The sequence below is a fragment of the Pleurodeles waltl genome, unplaced genomic scaffold (genome assembly GCF_031143425.1).
Source record: "Pleurodeles waltl isolate 20211129_DDA unplaced genomic scaffold, aPleWal1.hap1.20221129 scaffold_70, whole genome shotgun sequence".
Taxonomy (NCBI): domain Eukaryota; kingdom Metazoa; phylum Chordata; class Amphibia; order Caudata; family Salamandridae; genus Pleurodeles; species Pleurodeles waltl.
In genome coordinates, this window is record NW_027150391.1 from 363,862 (window position 1) to 383,718 (window position 19,857).

Consider the following 19,857-nt stretch of genomic DNA (forward strand, 5'->3'; position numbering starts at 1 on the left):
GATCCATGGGGTCCCCACAGTACAGGCAGTGTGTAATTACAGCCAGTCAATGTTGGCAGATGCTCGATCAGGGTAAACAGTCGGGCCCTCATTTATTTGGCGTAGGGCAGCAAGTCTCCTTGCAGCTCTGCCCTACGTCAAAGTGAAAGGGCAGGAATGCACTGTATTTATCCAATAGGGTGCAGTCTTGCCCCTTCCCTGAGTGCAGGCACAGTTTCGCAGCCTAGCGCTAACTCAGGCATCCTTGTACCATGGTGCAAGGGTGCCTGTGTTGTCTGCAGCATTGTTGAACTGCAGGAAGAGGCACCTTACTGCACAGAAACAATCCGTACAGGCACTTTCCTCTTTCTATGTGTGCTGCAGAATGAAAGAGGGACAAAGGAGTAGAAACAATGATATTTCTTCTCGTTATGCCTTTCCTTTGGAGGTGTAAGATTTAGATGCATTCCCAAGCAGTGGCAAATCTGGGAATGTATCAAAAGCCAAGGGAACTGCGTGGGAACAGCCCCCCATGGAACGCCTCCCTTGAGCAGACTAAGGCAGCACAGCGATTTGTGCTGCGTTTCCTTACTCATGATTTAATTGCCTATTCAGAGCCACACTATGGCGGTCATTCTGACCGCGCCATGCGGTCACCGCCGAATGACCGTACCGCGGTCAAAAGACCGCTGCGGCCATTCAAACTTTCCCGCTGGGCCGGCGGGCACCCTCCAAAAGAGCGTCCGCCGGCCCAGCGGGAAAGCCCCTGCAACCATGAAGCCGGCTCCGAATGGAGCCGGCGGAGTTGCAGGGGTGCGACGGGTGCAGTGGCACCCATCGCAATTTTCACTGTCTGCTAAGCAGACAGTGAAAATCTTTGTGGGGCCCTGTTAGGGGGTCCATGCACTGCCCATGCCAGTGGCATGGGCAGTGCAGGGTCCCCCAGGGGCCCCACGACACCCGTTCCCGCCATCCTGGTTCTGGCGGTGAAAACCGCCAGAAACAGGCTGGCGGAAAGGGGGTCGGAATCCCCATCCCTGGGCCAGGGGTAAACCGGCGGGAAACCGCTGGTTCCCCTTTTCTGACCGCGGCTTTACCGCCGCAGTCAGAATAGCCCAGGAAGCACCGCCAGCCTGTTGGCGGTGCTTCCGCTGCCCTCCGCCCTGGCGGTTTCAAACCGCCAGGGTTGGAATGAGGGCCTATGTGTCTTCGTGTGGCTTCATAAACCTGACTCGGAGCTTGCGTCATGCATGTACCACTTTGTGTGGTGCAAACATAGCGCAAGGCTCTCATAAATAATGCAAGGCTCTTATAAATATGCCCCGTTGTGTCTCTGCCACTCCCCGTTTACCCTGGAATCCATGGTCATGGAAGCAGTGGCATAAAAAGACAATGAATGCAGATCTAGGCATCATTTGCCTGTAGCTGTACAGTGAGCAGTCATGGCCTTTGCAACACCTGACCTCAGAGGTGGCAAATTCAGTGCAAGAAACACAGTGGCAGCTCCTCCTTACGGACATCAGTTGGGGCTCCACTCTCTTTGTTTTCTGTCACTTTTTATTACAGTAATAGTGAACAATTATATATTTTTCACTATCAGTGTAATAAAAATGGAGTACATTAGTTAGAATATGCCGTTTCCATGGCAGTGGAAGTAAGTAAAAATGTATTTAAATGTATGCTGTGTGCGTGCTGGGGGTGGGTGTGTCTACATGAGAGAGAGTGTATGTAAGCGTAAATGTGTGTGCATGTGTAAGTATGTGTGTGTGAGTAAAAGTGGAGGTCAAAGGGCATGTGATGTCACTTCTGCTACCCCTGGCATTTCGGTGACTTGACGTCCATGCTTCAGAGGTGTCACTTCCAGCACAAAAACAATCCTGCCTGCAATGCAGACCCCCTTACACCATGGAGCAAAGACCCCTCCGTTAGCGCCCGGCAGCTGCTAGAGCGCGCACAGAGAGGGGGAGCAGGAACGCACCATATCTAAGTAGATATCACACATTCATGCATTCCTGCTCTCCACCTTTCACGCAGTGCGGCAGCTTCTCTTGCTGCATTGTGCTGCATTCAATATTGATAAACCCTCCCCTTATTGTGTAGGGTCGAGTTACTACAGAGCTAGAAAGGGGACTGTTCCACTGCAGAGTCAGCTAACAGCCCTTTCTTTAAATAATTTAAGTAACAGATAATACTTTGTGGGAAAGTTGCATTTAATTACCCTAAATGCCTCGTTCTCTCTGCTTCCTATGTTCTGTGCTCACCGGAAATGCAAAATTGTTGCTCTGTTTTTGTGTTTGTGGAATGCCCCAGGTTTTTATTTTATAAATCAGGTCACCTTATGGGACATGCACTCCTTCATTTCAGTCTGGTAGGTTTTTAATGCTTTTATAACTTTGGTTTCCTAATAACTGAATTTAATAATTTAATAATTGAATTTATTCCATACAATTCTTAATCGGGTTGTGAGACTTGGTAATTTTGTAATGTTTTAAAATGTGTAAATCTGAGGAATGCTTTTCTAAGTAGCTGATGAATTCCGAGAATGCGTTAGGTGGCGCTCCTGAGTCTTTATCAAACAGCCTGTAACATCACAGGAAAATATCCCTCCCCCCCAAAAAAAGACTGAGAGGATCTAAGAGCAAAAACCTGACAGATTGGTGTTGAGAAGGAGAGAATAGGGAATTTTCCCCATAGCAAAGTTAATCAAAAATACAAATGACTGCATTAAAATAATGGATGTTCCGCCCGAACAGGAACTTGAATCCTGGACCCTCAGATTAAAAGTCTGATGCTCTACGGACAGAGCTATCCGGGCTCCACTAATTGTGAGTGAGGTTTGAAAGACTCATATGGAATGTATGGAATGGGTCTGTGGGTGTGAAGATGGGTCGCATTTCTAGAGGTGTTTACACGTTATTGTTGCTTCAACTCCTCAAGCTCCCCTAGACTCCACCATTGAGCGTTATGCATAGTTTTTGTTCTCTTTCAGTTTCTCAGGTGTCTGACCTCGAGTGGGCTCCTCGCCCCCTGTTTACAGCACAGCAGTGGAACCCAGGACACAGCAGCCACCTGCCCCTGGCCCCTGGGTTTGTCTCCTGCCCTCTCAGGGTCAATGTCCTCACTCGTCCATCCTCCCCCCCCAGCTCTGGATCTCATTCCTTAATCCAACCCCTCCCCCCACCTCTCCTCTTCACAGGTGAGCAGTTTCCGTGGCCCCTCCATCCTAGTACAGGTTGTGCTCTCTCTGTAATTACACAGGTGAGTAGCTACTGATGGCACAGCAGGTACAGTGGCACCCGTGCCCGGAAGTGTAAGAGTTCCACTTCACCCAAAGTTGTCCCTGATTTTTTCTAGCAGGGTGTGGTACCGCCCCCCCCCTGCAGTACGTGGACTCACGGTGCCTTTGCCAGACCTCTGCATTTACACCCTCATCTTCCACCTCGTTGTTAAGGGTGTAACAAAGGCCCCGCGGTGCGAGGGCGGTGGGGGTGGGGGGGTGCGAGCTCCAAGGGCCCCCACAGCATGTGATGTGGCGTGAGTTGAAAGCCCCCCCCCCCCATATTCTGTGCAGGGGGGGGCTTCTAGTTTCGTTTCGCTGGGGCTCATTGTACCCAGTGCTTGAAATGGAAAAATAAAAGTGCAGGTACTCTGTGCCATAGTACCTGCTTGTTTCCGAGAAGTGCCGGTACTCTCCAATTAAAAGTATTACGTTTTTCTTAAGATGTGCCGGTACTCTCCCTCTCAAAATAAAAAAGTGCCGGTACTCAGTACCGGACAGACCGGCCCATTTAAAGCACTGATTGTACCATGAAGTGCACAATTATCGAGGTCCGTGCAGGCTGGGGGGGGGGGGGGGGGCTGAAACTGCCCTGCCTGGGGAGGTGTGGGTGCATCAGTCACTTCCTGCGAGACCTCATCTGCAATCATTGTATATCACTGTATAAATAACTTGGAGCGGGGTGTATGTGTGTGTTGGTGGGGGGAGGGGGTGCTTGCTTAGTAAGAAGGTAATTTGCTGGGGCGCAGCAGTTGCTAATGCCCCCACTATAGATTTGCTAAATTAATCTCTCCACTGTAGGGAATGCCTTCATTTCTCTGCTACACGAGTTGTTCTGCTTTTGCCAAACCTGGTACCTATACATTCTAGCAGTTGCCAGCGGGTAAAGTGTTGGTCTTAAGCGCTATACACAAGACTGGACATGACATGTTTCGTGGCACCTCTGGTGTAAATGGATACTTTCTATAAAACAATCTGCCGCTGGGATCAGCTACTCCCGGGTCCCTGGTCACGAGGCACATCTCAGTCAACTCTTCACAGATGTGAACTGACGCCCATGGACTGACTTCCAGGGATAGCAACGGGTTCAAGTATCTTCGGGACATACATACAGTGACACTCCTTGTTGGTGTAAAAGGTCATTTATTTTAGTGCAGGGTTTAAACACAACATCATTTAACATTTAACTGTATATCGTCCTTTTAAACCAGACCTTAACTTTTACGAATTCCTTTGCCTTCATTCTCTCCTCAAATAGCTCCCTTCAATTCTCCTACTGTATACGCTCCCCTATTCCTCCCATGCCTTCCTTGCTTGTAGCCTACCCCCCCCGCTCTGATCCTTCACCTCCTTGTTTTTCCCCCTGGAAGGGTGGACAAGCCCGCATCTGGCTCTCCACCCTCCCCCATCTCCTGCCATCCAGCAAAACCCAGGAGGCGTTTTGCTGCCCCACCCAAGGAAAAACAACCTTTTTCCGCGTCTGTATGCGCCCCTGCATAATTTTCTTCTTTTTTTTTTTTATTCTCTAATCCACAAATTCTCTCCCCATACACTTTCTAACATCAACCTTAACTCTGTTAGATAGTACGCATTTCCTATCTGCGATAAATGGACCCCGTCATCTCGAAACAAAGCCTTCTCTGCTCTTTTATGTCCCCGTGCCTTAAAACCTTGATCCCTTGGGCCCAGCAGAAAACTCTCATGACTCTATTCAACTTTTTCCGAGCCCACTCAATGGCTCCGTGATTGAGTGCCCCTCTCCATGCCCTTCTTGGCACAAATTCCGTCCATACCAGGCATGTCCCGCATAGTTTCTGCTTCAAGAGTTCCAAATCTCTCTGCATAAGCTGTACCAAAGTGAGCCCCGATAGCTTCACTAAATCATTTTCCCCAAGATGAATCAATAAAAGGTCCGGACATCCCCACTGCGGCAAGTTACCAGTGATAAATGGGAGCAGGCTCCCCCACCTCATACCACTCTTGCCCCACCAACGCACTTCATGGTGTCTGCTGGGCAGTCCCAATGATCTGCCGTAAATTTGTTTGTCCGCAAATTTCGCCGCCCAATGAACGAACGAATGGCCGACCAACCATGTCGTCATCTTGTCTGTCTGCGGCCCAGCCACACATCCTGCAAAGAAAAAACACTGTAAAGGCTGTATTGGTGAGCTGAACCCCCCCCCCCCCCCCACCTGCTTTGTTCTCTTCAAGGCCTGAAATACTGCTCGCAGCACCTAGATTTCCATCTCCCTATGGACTTGATCTTAGCCCAATCGCATCCTAAATGGTCTGCCGCAGTCTCTGCGCCAATCCTGAATGAATGCGTTCCATAATCCCCGGCACACTACCCTATCCGTCCAAGTGCCATTCTCATAACTTGTAACAGCTGATAACTAGTCAGCTTTTTCCCTGATGCATGCATAAAACCCCCTGAATCGCCTTCCCCAAGCCACCTTGCCTTGAACCTGATCCACTCTGCTACCGAGCATGCCACTTCCACGCCCCCTTTTTCCAGCCATACCCACTTGCCCTTGCCAAGCAGATCCGTCTTTGATCGCCTAAGCCATATCCCCAGCCTGTCCTTATGCATGCACACCTCCTTCCTCCTTACCCCAGTTTCTTTCCCCACCCCCAACAACTCGGACACTCGAAAAGCTCCAAAGAACATCCACACCATGCACAAACGAAATAAACCCACCTCGTACTCATCCGTACAACAAACTGGTAACACATGCACAAGCTCCAGGAGTATATCAAAAGTAATGGGTTCTCTTGCTGGTTTATCCCCACTGGCCCTGACCCAGCCCCAGCCCTTCAACATTTTACCCAATAAATCATTATTCGCAGGGTTATAACCAAAGAAGAGTTTCCCATAAAAAGAAACGCCTGCCAGTTTTCCCCTAATTGTAGCTGGAGATAAACCCTCCCCGATCAGAAAAAGCACAAAACGTCTGGTCTGTGCTTCAAGCGTTCGCAGGCCTTGCGCCCAAAAATTGCCCCCAAACGGCTCAAAAGATTGAAACTCCAAACATGCAAGCCTGTAATTTCGCCGCGTAGATACCGCTAATGACATCTCCACCAGCCCAGTGATCATCATGCCCCCCATTCCCAAATGTCTGCCGGGACCACAGTCTTGTTCCGTTCCGCTCCAGGTGCCAATTCGCAAAAACGCCGCCACTGTGAACGAGATAGGGAGTCTGCAATCTCGTTGTGAACCCCCGGTATATGTGCAGCTTTAAAGATAACATTCAAAGATAAACATAGAAGCATGAACTGCAGCAACAAGCGCAAAACTCTGAGGTCCCTTGCTCTCTGCCTGTTGACCAACTCTACCACCGCCATGTTGTCTACTTGAAAGATCACTGTCCTGTTGGCTAACTCCTGTCCCCACACTGCCAGTGCCACTAGTAGTGGAAAGAACTCCAGAAAGGTGATGCTTCTCCCCTGCTGCAACCAAGATGCAGGCCATTTTTCCGCGCACCACCTCCCATCCCAGTATAAGCCAAAACCCGACGCTCCCGCCACGTCCGAAAATATTTTGACCTGCCACACCGTGTCCGACTCACCAAAAGACATTGGTACCCCATTGAAATTTTTCAAAAAGATCTCCCATATTCTAATGTCTTCTCGTAAAGCCAAGGAAATTCGTATCGTATGGTGTGAAAGCACTGCACCTGACATGGACAGCCCCAGACGTCTACAGAAAGTCCGACCTCCCCTTACTACCCTACACACAAAATTGAGGTAACCTAAAAGCTTTTGAGCAATCCGTAGGTCTATTTTACGCAAAGTGTGCACCACTGCTAGGAAATCCAGTATCTCGCCCACTTTCGCCGCTGGCAATCTGGCGACCAACTCTCTTGCATCCAGCTCGATACCCAAAAAGGTCAAAATCGGCATTGGCCCTTCTGTTTTCTCCGGGGCCAGAGGTATTCCTGCCTGTTGAGCTAGCCTCTGAAAATTGTCCAAAGCCCACCTACACGTCCCGGATGCGGCTGCTCCTACAAATAAGAAATCATCCAGGTAATGAGTCACCGTCCTATGGCCGCTCATTCTCACAAAGACCCATTGGAAGAAAGTGCTGAAAGTCTCAAAAAGCGCGCATGATATCGCGCAGCCCATGAGCAGAACCCTGTCCACGTAAATGTCGCCGTCTAGCTGCATACCCAAGAGGTCAAAATCTGCTGGGTGAATGGGAAGCAATCTAAAAGCTGATTGAATGTCGCATTTCGCCATTTCAGCCATCCGCCCGCACCTCAGGACTAACTTCACTGCGTCATCGACTGACGCGTCAATTACCTTGGAGTCCTCTTGGGCAATGAAATCATTAACTGACGCACCTTCGGGCCATGACAAGTGGTGAATCAAACGAAACTCTCCCTGCTCCTTTTTGGGTATCACTCCCAAAGGGGATATCATCTGAGAATCACTTGCCAATCGGAAAAGGGGCCTGCTATTCTACCCAGGCCCACCTCTTTTGCTAATTTGTCGCGCACTATCTGAGGCAGTTCTTTTGCTGACCGCAAATTGTCAGCCCATCTCCTCTCTCGGGGACCTTGGTAACCTATTCTAAAACCTTCTCGAAAACCCCATTCTAGTAGACGTGCTTTATCCGTATCAGGATAAATGCGCAACCAAGGCAGCAAAAATTCCAGTCTAACTGGTGTAGGACCCCTTTGGTGCAGGAGCGCCATGCGATCCCCTCCCTCTTGATGCTCTCCACTGTTCAGCTGGGCTGGACAGGGAGAAACATGGAATGACTGGATTACAGCCCCCACACTTGGAGCAATCTTGTTTAAACCTGCACTGTGCTCTGGAACAAAAACCTTTGTTAAAGTTCCAGCAGGCCCCCGAAGTTGCCCCTGTAGTTTTTGTGGCTCCTGGGGCGGGGCGTGCCTGAAAGGGCTTATATATCACTGGCAGTCCACTCGCTGTATGAGTGGACGCTGCTGCATGCGCCGATGCCATCCATTGCATCCATAACTCTGGATCTACATCCCCCCAAGGTTTTTCAGGATTTACACTCACCCGAGCTCTGAACTCTTCGTCATAACTGAGCCATGCAAACCCCCCAAAATGCATTTGTGCCTTTCTAATGATGTCCATGTATTTAGACAGTGCAATGGCCCTGTCCGGGTATTTTTCGCAGTATATGCTAGCAAATATCAAAAAGGCCGACGTCCAATTGTCTATTGTGATAGGGACCCTGGGCCTGCGCGCTAACTCTCATTCCTCCTCCTTGGAACCCTCCTTGGCCTGTATGTCCCTGTGCAGTAGCTTAAACGCATCCACATATTTGTGTTTCCATATCCTAGCTTTTGTTTTTTCTGCTATGTGAGACCCGAGTGGCATAGCCAAACCCATGTATGGAAGACGTTTCTTATGGCCTCCCCTTCCTTGTCCTCTGGTGTTGTCTCTCCCAAAGCCGCTTTACTGCCTGTGGCTGTGTCTAGCGTGGCGGCGCCTTCCTTATCCTTGTTCTCGGTCAATCCTTGTACGGAACTAGTGTCTGGTATTTCTAAAACTGATCCGTCCCCTACCCCAATGGACCTACTTGTGCTTGCTTCCCTTGGTGTCACTCCCCCTTCGCCCCACACTGACCACCATCTCTTACCTCTGACATTATCTCCCAAGCTCCTTGGCACTCTCTTCAGATTTCTGCCGCGTGGCATGGCTTGCCGTCCCCCTGTGGGCCCTTCCGTTGGAATCGTGTCCTGTAACACAGAAATTGAAGAAGAGGTTGCGCCGCTCTTGCTCCCTCGCCCCCCCCTTTTTTGCCAGCACTCACCTCCACATCCCGAATCTCACCATCTTCCCATTCATCCCCTTCTTCCTCATAGTCCAGTTCCAATTCCTCCTCTCCTCCCCACTGGCCCATGTGTTGGGCGAAACCTCTTGCTTTGGTTGATGCAGTCTCAATCGCCTCCGTACCCGAATGACCCACACCATCGGGACGGTACCCGTGCTCCCCCGGGGTGGAGAAGGCAGCTGCAGACCCCTCCAATGCTTGGGCCGTATTGCATCCAGTTGGCGTAGCCCGTCTCCTGCCAACCGCGGCCATTGGCATTGGTTTACTTCTACCCCCGTGACCGAATGCGTCACCAGGTTTCCCCGCGCCAACTTGCCCTTTGGCCGCACCAGCCTCTTGTCTCTGATCCCCTTCTAACTGTGGGACCCAGGTTCCGCTTCCCGCCCCCTGCTGCTGTGCCCCTTTGCTCTCCCTGGCCTCTCTGGCCCTTTTGACCGCTTCGCTGCGAGCGTTCGCCTCCTCCCTGTCCTTGCACAACTGGGCCCACCTAGCCTCCGTCTCTAGGACAACCCTGCGTTGTTCCCGTATCCTGGCCTCTAGGTCCCAGGTCTCTGCCTGGTCCCAGTTCCCCTGCGAGGGTGGGGCCAGGGCCCCCGTGGGCCCGCTTCATCTGTTACCTTGGTTTTCACCATTCTGGCCTGGCTGGGAGCTGCCTTGGCTCTAGCCAACCCCCCTCTGGGTTTCCCCGCATACTTGCCTTTTTTCTTCACTGGGGCCCCAAAGCCCGCGAGGCTGTATCCCTCTCTCTTGTGGTATGACAAGTCTAGTGGTGCAGCTTCCCCGCTGGGTCCAGGCAGGGGCGCTCGATCGCCCCACCTTGTAATACGGGCCCTCCCTCACCAGCCAGTTGACCCTCCGCGCCCGAGGGGTCGGCCCCCGCTGACGCGCTATCTGCATCTGCGGTTCCCTGTCCCGGGTCCTGTGTGCCTTGGGCTTCTCCGCTAAACATCAGCGGGCTATGTGTGCTGGGAAACCCTTGCTGCCCGCCTGCGTCCTGACCTGGGGCCGCAGGCCCTTAATCCCTGTCCCCGTCTGAGTCCTTGGACTCACATGCCGCGATTGCCACTGCAACCTGGCTTGATGCAGCCCTAGTCGGGCGTGACATCCCCACCCAGGCCTGATCTAGTACTCCTGGTCTAAGCAGGTCCGCCCGTCCTGCCTCGCCTAAAACGCGGACGTGGCCCTCACTGCTTCTGCATCGTGGCTGGTTGCCATGGCGCCTCTTTGCTTTTATATTATATATATTATTATTATTATTTTTTTTGTGTGCCCCCCCATTTGTGGCCCTGTTGTAGTGAAGTAAAGCATAGGCCCTACTGGCCACAGGGGTGTGGCCCTCTGGGGCTCCCTCTGCAGGGTAACTGGCCTATGGCTTGTGTCCCCCCGTCCCAACCTTTGGTTCTGATGCCAGAAAAAAATGTATTTTTTTTTTGGGGGGGGGGCCGGGGCCCTCAGGCCTCTTTCTTCTTCACCCTTTCTCTCTTTTTTTTTTTATTACTTTTTACTTCGTACCCTTAAGGGCCCCCCCCGCTTAGCTGTGAGTGCGTGGGGCCACGGCCCTCCGCTGGGGTGTGACCGCGCTTGAGCCGGTGCTGGGCGTGCGCGTGTGTGCGCGGCCCAGCGCGACTGCTACACACGCGGCAGTGCATGTTGAAAATGCGGCCCTCCCACCGGCCTGCCTACGCTGAAACCGGCTCCTGTTACAAGAGCCGGCCTGCCCGAAACAATTGCCCCCTGCCTAGCCCCCCAAGGCCCTAACTGAAAACACGCCTTACCGCTATCCTGGCCCAAGAAAAACACCTGCACTACCTCCTCAAAACAGCTCCCTATCTGCCCCAGTCAGCGCGGAAAAGAGGCCGACCCCACCCCTCCACCCCCCTTATAAAACCTTGCCTCAATCCTTCCCCCACTCACCTGTCCACCAATAGGGCGCCTCTGCGCCACTTCCTTTGCCCCGAACGTACCCGCGGAGAGACTAGACCGGGTCTCTCTCTCCGCGGGCCCCTCCATGTAGCTCATCAGTCCGCGAGGGGGGAGTATATTTCTAGTTTCTGTGTCAAACCTGAGCAGCATCCGGCTGTGTGAGCAGCGCTGTGAATACAAGACTTCGAAGCGCTTATTTGGAGAGCATCTCTAGAGATGCACAGCCTTGTTTTTTAACTATCAGTGCCAGTGGTGTAGGGGTATCATGCAAGATTCCCATCCTTGCGACCGGGGTTGATTCCCGGCTGGCGCATTCACATTTTAAAATACTCAATAATTTGTAGGAACCTCCGGGACCACCACGGTTGTTGGATGAGTATTTTACGGAAACCAATTTGCAGCGAGGGTGAGTGAAAGACAAAGTCCGTGGCTGGTGACGGGGCAAAGTGGTGGGGGCAATGGGTAGTGGGTGGGGGGGAGATGAAACATAAGCAATAATAATAATTAAAAAAAAACTTACCTTGACCGCACCACACCGCCTATCTTCTCCAGGAGCCGCCGCTGGCTGTGGGTTTTGACTTAATTATCTTGTCTTGAATGAGAAGGTTTCTCAATGGGGTTTTAAATGGAAGCAACATGAAACAATCCAGTGGTTCATAACCTTTTAACCTCAGTTGACCCCCCTCGTAATAGTTACTGGATTCTGAGGACCCCCAGCGAATCATTATTGAATCCGGGGACCCCCATTGAGTCATTATGGGAATCTATGATCCCCACAGAGTCTCTATTGGAATCAGGTGACCCCAGCCCAAACAATTTTGAGGATCTGAACCGCAAAACAATGCACAATATATATAGAAACACTGATTCATCAAACAAATACACGTTGTAATATATTTTATTTAATTCAGGAACAAAAATTAAAAATCTAAACTTTCATTTCAGTGGGAAGGTTAGAGCTTTTCTAAATTCACATGAGGTTACTCACCATCCACACTATATTCTGTTTTATGCACGGCGCTCTGATTTCACAATTCAATATCAATAAACCCATTTAAATCTTATCCTCCAATTTCAAATTCCTTCTCATTTATAGAATATTTTATCATTTTCATCTTCACATTTAGCTTCTTTCTTTATATGCACATATTCATCTATTATTATTATTTAATGTTCTAAGCAATCGCAGACCCCTTGAGTAGGTGTCGCAAAAACCTTTGATTCCTCGGATAGGCTCAGTGTAGACCCAATATCATAGACAGTTTTGATAAACTTTATAGAGTTCACCTACCACTATTTCATAACCCTTTTATTATTATAATTGCCGTTTTTGCAACTGATGTATATTTAAGATTGTGTGTAGAAAAAGGTGATTGTTGAAGCATAACACAGTGAAAATTCCAGATTAGTTTTTCTTCTATGCTTTGTGAACACTCACACCTTTCCATTATTTTTGCATGCAAGAGACTGTTCATTTCAGCAGGTACCTGGAAGTCTGAAAGTGGTTATGTGCACAAAGGCATATCTTGCACCAGTGGCGGTTTGCAGGCGCAGAAGGGGCAGGGCGGCTCGTGGAATGGGGAGAGAAGGGGCTAAAAATTCTATAAAATAAAATAAAAATAAAAACCTTACCCCCTCGCAGCCTCTTCCGTCTGCTCCTCCATCTTCTTGGTGCGGGCACAGGCTCTCAGATTGCCCTGCGGCCAATCCTGACGCTGCTTAGAACAGCATCAGGATTGTCTGGGAGCGTCCAGCCAGGGCGCTCCCAGGCAGACCGGGAGCCTGTGCAGGCTCTCTAAAGCCCGGCAACTGTGTTGCCGGGCTGGAGAGAGCCCTGTGCGCATGTGTGTTTGGCAGGCCCAAGACGGCCAGCCAAACATACATGCACAGTGAGGGAGAGTGCTGTGCACTCCCCCTCAGTGCATGCCACCCCCGTGGCCTCACCCCTTTCAAAGAAAACAATAATAAACATAGTTTAATATCATTTTCTTTGAAAGGTTTTGCAGCTGTCGCTGCTGGCGGAGGACGGGGGGCATGCTCCTCTGCCCTTATGGAGGAGCCGCCCCTGTCCGACCTGCACACAATTTTCACACGAAAAGCCCCTCTGGCCCCTCAAAATGGACATAATTTTTGTAGGAAAAAAGCTAACAATTTTCCATGATTTACAAAAACTTGGATTTGAAAAAATGCAATTTCGCTAAGGACTGTGTTTTTTGTACATGGTGGTTATCTGTGAAAATTACATTCAACATGTTCACTATTTCTGTGTATGTGAATCATTCATTGAAGTAGATGGTAGCCCTATTCAACTAATAATGGCACTCTTCTTTACTGGGTCCAGCTAGGACTCAATAAACCTCAGCTTAACCTTTGGTAGCTGTAGCACAGGGCAGACAGGTTTAACTTTGGAGAAACAAGTGTACAACTTTTATTATTGCTGATACAGATATTAAGTAGAAAACACAAAAGAATGAAAATTACACTACAATTTCTAAAATATAGGAAATGATTGTATATATGTGAAGAAAGCCAGAGTTGTGGTCGGAACGCGACATGGCAGAAGAAAGTGTGCAATAAACATATGGCGTTATTCAATGAGTGGTCTACGCCTGGATTCTAGATTTACGGATCATTGGACAACAGAGACTATGGCCCTCATTCTGACCTTGGCGGGCGGCGGAGGCCGCCCGCCAAAGTCCCGCCGTCAGGTTACCGTTCCGCGGTCGAAAGACCGCGGCGGTAATTCTGACTTTCCCGCTGGGCTGGCGGGCGGTCGCCTTCAGACCGCCAGCCAGCCCAGCGGGAAAGAGGCTTCCACGATGAAGCCGGCTCGGAATCGAGCCGGCGGAGTGGAAGCTGTGCGACGGGTGCAGTTGCACCCGTCGCGTATTTCACTGTCTGCGCAGCAGACAGTGAAATACATGTAGGGGCCCTCTTACGGGGGCCCCTGCAATGCCCATGCCAGTGGCATGGGCACTGCAGGGGCCCCCAGGGGCCCGCGACCCCCCCTACCGCCATCCGGATCTCGGCGGTCCGACCGCCGGGATCTGGATGGCGGTAGGGGGGGTCGGAATCCCCGCGGCGGTGCAGCAAGCTGCGCCGCCGCGGAGGATTCAATGGGGCCGCGGGACCCCGCCAGTGGTGCCGGTCCGACCGCGGCTTTACCGCCGCGGTCGGAATCCCCATTGGAGCACCGCCGGCCTGTCGGCGGTGCTCCCGCGGTCCTCCGCCCTGGCGGTCAAAGACCGCCAGGGTCAGAATGACCACCTATGTGTGTGTATGTATGTATATATATATATATATATATATATATATATATATATATGTATATATACATTTTTATACTATGTGTACATATATATATATATATATATATATATCTATCTATATATATATATGTATATATATATATATATATATACAGTCCTTGTCAGCAAATGCGTAGGTCTACGCCCTGCACGGCAGACTGAAGCGGGGTCGCGAGCCCCCAATATAACTCCAGTTTGTTCCTCTCAACAAGGAAAGTGCTCCAGTCACACGATGTCGCTTCACAAAAGATATATTCAGGCAAAACAAACATCTGCCCAATTCGTTTCGGGAGACAGAGCTCCCTTGTTCACGGGTTCCCAACAGAAGACAGCCAAACAACTGTCAGTAACGCCAGTGCAGTCATGGCATCATGGACCGCGGTAGACACCTGCAGGCCGGCGGAGACCATGTTTCCGCCGGACAGATTACTAGGCCGCACCACCATGAAAACTTTGGCGGAAACCAACTCTATAAAAGGAGACACCCACCTTCAGGAGCACATACCTGTCTGTAGCCGCCATGGAACCTTAACTGCAAGAACTCCCACTGCTCGCACAACGACTCCGGAACCAGCGACGACAACAACAACTGAGATTACAAACACCTACATGACACTGTAAGGAAAACCCAAAGTGCTCACGCACACACAACATTAACATCCAGGATGACAGGCGACGGCGACACACACATGTAACCACACGCCCAAAGACACACACCTACCCATTCACATACACACATGCACACCCATACTACACACACCATGGCCAACACAAATGTACAATAAACACACCAACCCACAGACACACAGCACCGGCACAGTCCAACACAACAATACACAACACCACTGATTCACACAAATACACCACAACTGCAACAGCACAAACACTTCAGCAAGCGAACACGCTACAAACCTCCATATGACACTACATACACACAACAACACGGAACAACACCTGACAACCAATATACGCAGTCACAGATCCACACAATTAAAAACACAAGTCACAACACTTCTGACATACACATCACCACACACACTCACATACACACACACACACAGCAACCACACAAGGGCACAAAACACCACCATTACCCATGTCAACACAAACAATGGACAAATTACCAAAATGCATGCATGTTCCAAACACAGACATATCCTACACACAATACACAGCCATCACAGCAGGACAAATGGCAGGGTCACACCCAGACATGCTGCCCAGACACAACAATCAGCACAAACATCACACACACACGTCACTGGTTGACAACTGGTTGGCCCAGATATAAGAAATACATATACATATGACAATAAATATATAACTAAGTACAAAGAGAAGGCCATTGGTCAGTCCAATTTTCAAAGTGCCAAAGGAACAAATTACACTTCTGTGTGAGCCTACATGACTCCTGGCTGTCATATGACCTCCACAGGGTAGAAGCAACAAGGGGGTAGCAGGCACCTCAGGGATTAGGGCAGGAGGAGGAGGGGGGTTTGGGTTTGGGAGGGGGGTCCTTGGGCTTGGACTTGCGAGGGTTAGACTTTTTGGCAGGGGGAGGGGCATGGGTACTAGCAAGGAGGGCAGAGGAGGACTTGGAGATGGAAGGGCTGGACTTGGTGAGGGACACATACCTTTTCGGGGTATCACAGGGTGGGAGAGGAGTAGGGAACAGGGAAAACTCAGAGAGGAAATGCTTCTCAGACACACTGGTGCAGTCATGTCAAAAAGGTTTGGGACTGGAGGTAGATGGAGTGGTTGCAAGAGGTGTCTTGGCGAATGTCTTGGGTGCATATGAGGAATGCTTGCGGGTGCTTGGTGTCTGTAGGGTGGGTGAGTGTGGGTGTTTTTGTGTCTTCGGAGGAGGGAGGAGGAGGTGCTGGGAGATACCATGCTGGATGGGTGACTGGTGGGATGGTGTCTGCAGGTATGGAAGATGTGCTGCATGTGGGTGTGTCTATGGCTCTGGTGTCTGAGGATGTGTTGACTGGGGTGGATGTCTGCGGGTCTGAAATTATGTTGACTGTGGGTAAGATAGGAGTTATGGCTGGATCAGTGAATGTTGGTGTGGTGGCTGCATGTGTGTCTGGTGTAGTGTCTGTGAAGGTGAGGGTGGTGGGGGAGTCCGTGCAGGTAGTGAGTGTTGGTGTGTCTGCAGGTGGGCGTTGTTTGTGTGGGTCTTGTGGTGCTTTTGTTTGTCTGCGCCACCCTTGGATGTTGAGGTGGATGTATGCTTGTCTGTCTGTGGGGTTTGGCTGGGTTTGGGAAGAGGGGTTTGGGAAGAGGTAGGTGGAGGGGGAATGGAAGACAAAGGGTGACTGGCTGCCATCAGTGTGGAGGTCAGAGCCTGCAAGGATCTCTGTAGGCCAGCCAGTGCACTGTGAATGCCCTCCAGGAATGCATTGCTCTGCTGGACCTGAGCTGCCATTCCCTGGATGGCACTCACGATGGTCGACTGACCCACGAGATGGACATCAGGAGGCCAATATCCTCCTCACTGAGGACAGCAGGGCTAACTGGGACAGGGACAGAGCTGCCTGTGGTGAAGGAGATGTCCATCCTCTTGGATGAGGAGGCACAGGCAACTGGGTGTGGGGGAGAGGGAGACAGGGAGTGCAGTGGTGGTAATGGGGGTGGCAGTCAAAGATGGTGCTGAGGTGATCCCAGAAGGGTCCGTCACCAACAGGGAGTGTCCACTGGAGGAGGATTCCAAAGATGACATGGAAGATCCGGTCTTCCACATGGCACTCCCCTCGGCCTCTGTGCCCCTGCGTCCCTCACTGTCGCTGGTAGTAGCACTCCGGGTCCTGTGGCCCGCACCATCCCCACCGGCGCCCCTTCTCCTTTACCTTCCAATGCTGATGCACACAAATAGAGAGAGAGAGGGAGACGGGGAGAGATAGGGTGAAAGAGGGTTAACATATACCTCACATACACAAATACAAACAAGTAAACATTCACATCTGTGAGTATACATATTCTAGCTGGTCTATCTTAGGTGCCAATACGCATTACCTACATCATGTCACAACATGTCACTACAACCACCCCTGTATCCCAACCCTCACACCTACATCTACATCCAAGTAGGCCAGCACGCCTGGAGTCAGCCACATGATCACCACCAAAGCCATGTTTGCATGCACATTAGCCTTGGTTGAAGTATTAATGACCCCTGAGTTCAAAAACATACCTCTCCGTACTCCTATCAGCTACTGGAAGTGAAGCTGACTGAACAAAACACACCAGGCCTGTACAGTTACAACAGATGATCAGTCCATGTCCCTTCTGAAATATCCATGACAGTGAAGACTACTCCACTCACAAACCACACAGTATATGCCTGTCACTCCTAACACTCTGTACGGTAATGCCTATATAGATATGATAACTGAATTACCCACTACAAGGTAGACACCCATACAGGTGACATCTGATGTGTACAATACAAGTGTGGGGTATAGGCATTTGATTAGTCTGACCTAATCACAGAGTAAGATCTGCAGATACCAAACACATATATAACACAACTAATCATATATCTAAGTGCATCTGCAATGGCCCATATTGCACATATCACACATCCATACTCAATCACTAAGTGCAGTGTCACAACTGATGAACTTCAGGAACACACATATGACATCATGGTCCACATACAATACCACCACACATGTTTCACCAGTAGGACTTCACAACATAATAATACCACCCTCGCTCACGCCATTTCATATATGTGAATACCTGTACCTGAGTCCAGACAACACACATTTCAGAAGGTAAATATATGTAAGCATTATGCACACCTAGAAAGCAGCAGCACTGTCTTTGCACTGACAACACATCCCACTACAACATAGGGCAGCCTCAGAAAAGAAAATACAACATTAAATTCACATTAACATCTCATGAGTCATACAATACCCAATCCTGCCCTAATCGCCCACTTCAGCCAGGCCAAGGGTAGCAGACATTGTCCCACTCCATCAGATGTGCCCCCAAGTAACCATTGAAACATGATGAAAGCAACAACTTAGCTATGTTTCTCTGTACCTGCTAGGGCACTGGCATACATGGCATTTATATTGCATATTGACAAAGATGAGGTCTGGCTAGGGAATCACCACCTCTGGTACTATCCGATTGGATTCAAGATTTAATCCCCACAAGTCTAGCAGCTAGATTTGCATGAGATTGCAATCAAACCAAATGAAACATACAGTTCATATCATCCTACTTTAGCAACCTTCACATACCCTATAGATAGCAGATGAACAATATATGGGGATACAACTATCAAACCATTAGTCCAGTCCTATACAGGCCATATCTGTGGTAGAAATGTAATGGCTTCCTCACATGGAGTCAATACCATTACCAGTACTTGATGTATATTTTCCCTGTGATGAAACACAAGTCACATAGTTGCTTATACAGGTGTGCTACACAGATGGGAGTGGACTGACACCTTACAGCCACAAATGCTCAAATGCAGATAGAAGGAGCAGGTCATACTCAATGGGTAGGGTGATATACCAGCTCACATCCATAGTAAAGGCAGGATGGAGTCACACATGTTGCAATATCATTAGACCATCTCCACAATGCAGACATGGAGATGTCTTGATATGGGAGATGAATATCCACTGACAACAAAGCATCAAAACACACCTACAACTTATACTCTGGCTGGGAGGTTACCACCCATTCTCACTAGTCTACATACATGTTGCATTGACTTCATTGTCACATTAGCTACAGTGAGGCAGCTAATCCCATACAATCTGAGCCAAGTCGCAGGATACAGTCAATATTCACCCCCTTGTGGCTACTGTGCTGCCCTCAAATTCCCATCCACCTTAGAGTAGGCCACTGCCAAAATGCGGGCCATTAGGAGGGTCAGGGTCCGACGGACACCGCTCCCTCGTTGGAAGGACATTCCCAGCGGGGCCTTCGCTGTCTTTCAGACCCAGAGTCTCAGGTCCTCCCACTGCTTGCGACAATGGGTGCTCCATTGGCTGTGGACCCCCAGGGTCTGCAGTTGCTTGGTGATGGCACGCCAGATCCCTTTCTTCTGATAGGCATTCACCTGCATGGATGACACAGACAAAAGGAGAAAGTCATGTACACTGGCACCATACCAACTGGAGTGGCCTATTCACATCTGAGCCACCAAGGGCCCACACATATCCATCCTCACTGCTCACACGCCTACAGTTTATGCCCTCTGCATTCCTTTACTCCCTCACCAGTACACTTGCCAAATTCACCATCAAACACACCCCCTATCACACATGGTTATGGCATTGGACTCACCTGCTCCTCTGGTGCGCCATATAGCTGTTCATACAGGGGTAGGGCACCCTCCACAAGCTTCTCCAGCTCTTCTGGGGTGAATGCTGGGGCCCTATCACCTGCAGGATGTGGCATGATGGCTCCCAGAGACAGTACACAACAGCTCAGGTCGTGGGGGTCTTGCTAGCAACAGTGTCAGGAGTCAAGTGAGCGAGGCTGTAGAAAATGACGGTCACGGCTGCAACATACAGGACCGTCATTGCCGT

General features: G+C 50.1%; 1 non-coding gene across 1 annotated transcript; it reads right to left on the reverse strand.

The window, feature by feature from the left end:
- Positions 1 to 2,721: 2,721 nt before the first annotated feature.
- Positions 2,722 to 2,794, reverse strand: TRNAK-UUU (transfer RNA lysine (anticodon UUU)). Its single transcript has one exon. It is a non-coding gene; the product is annotated as a tRNA-Lys (tRNA).
- Between the last annotated feature and the right edge of the window lie 17,063 nt (positions 2,795 to 19,857).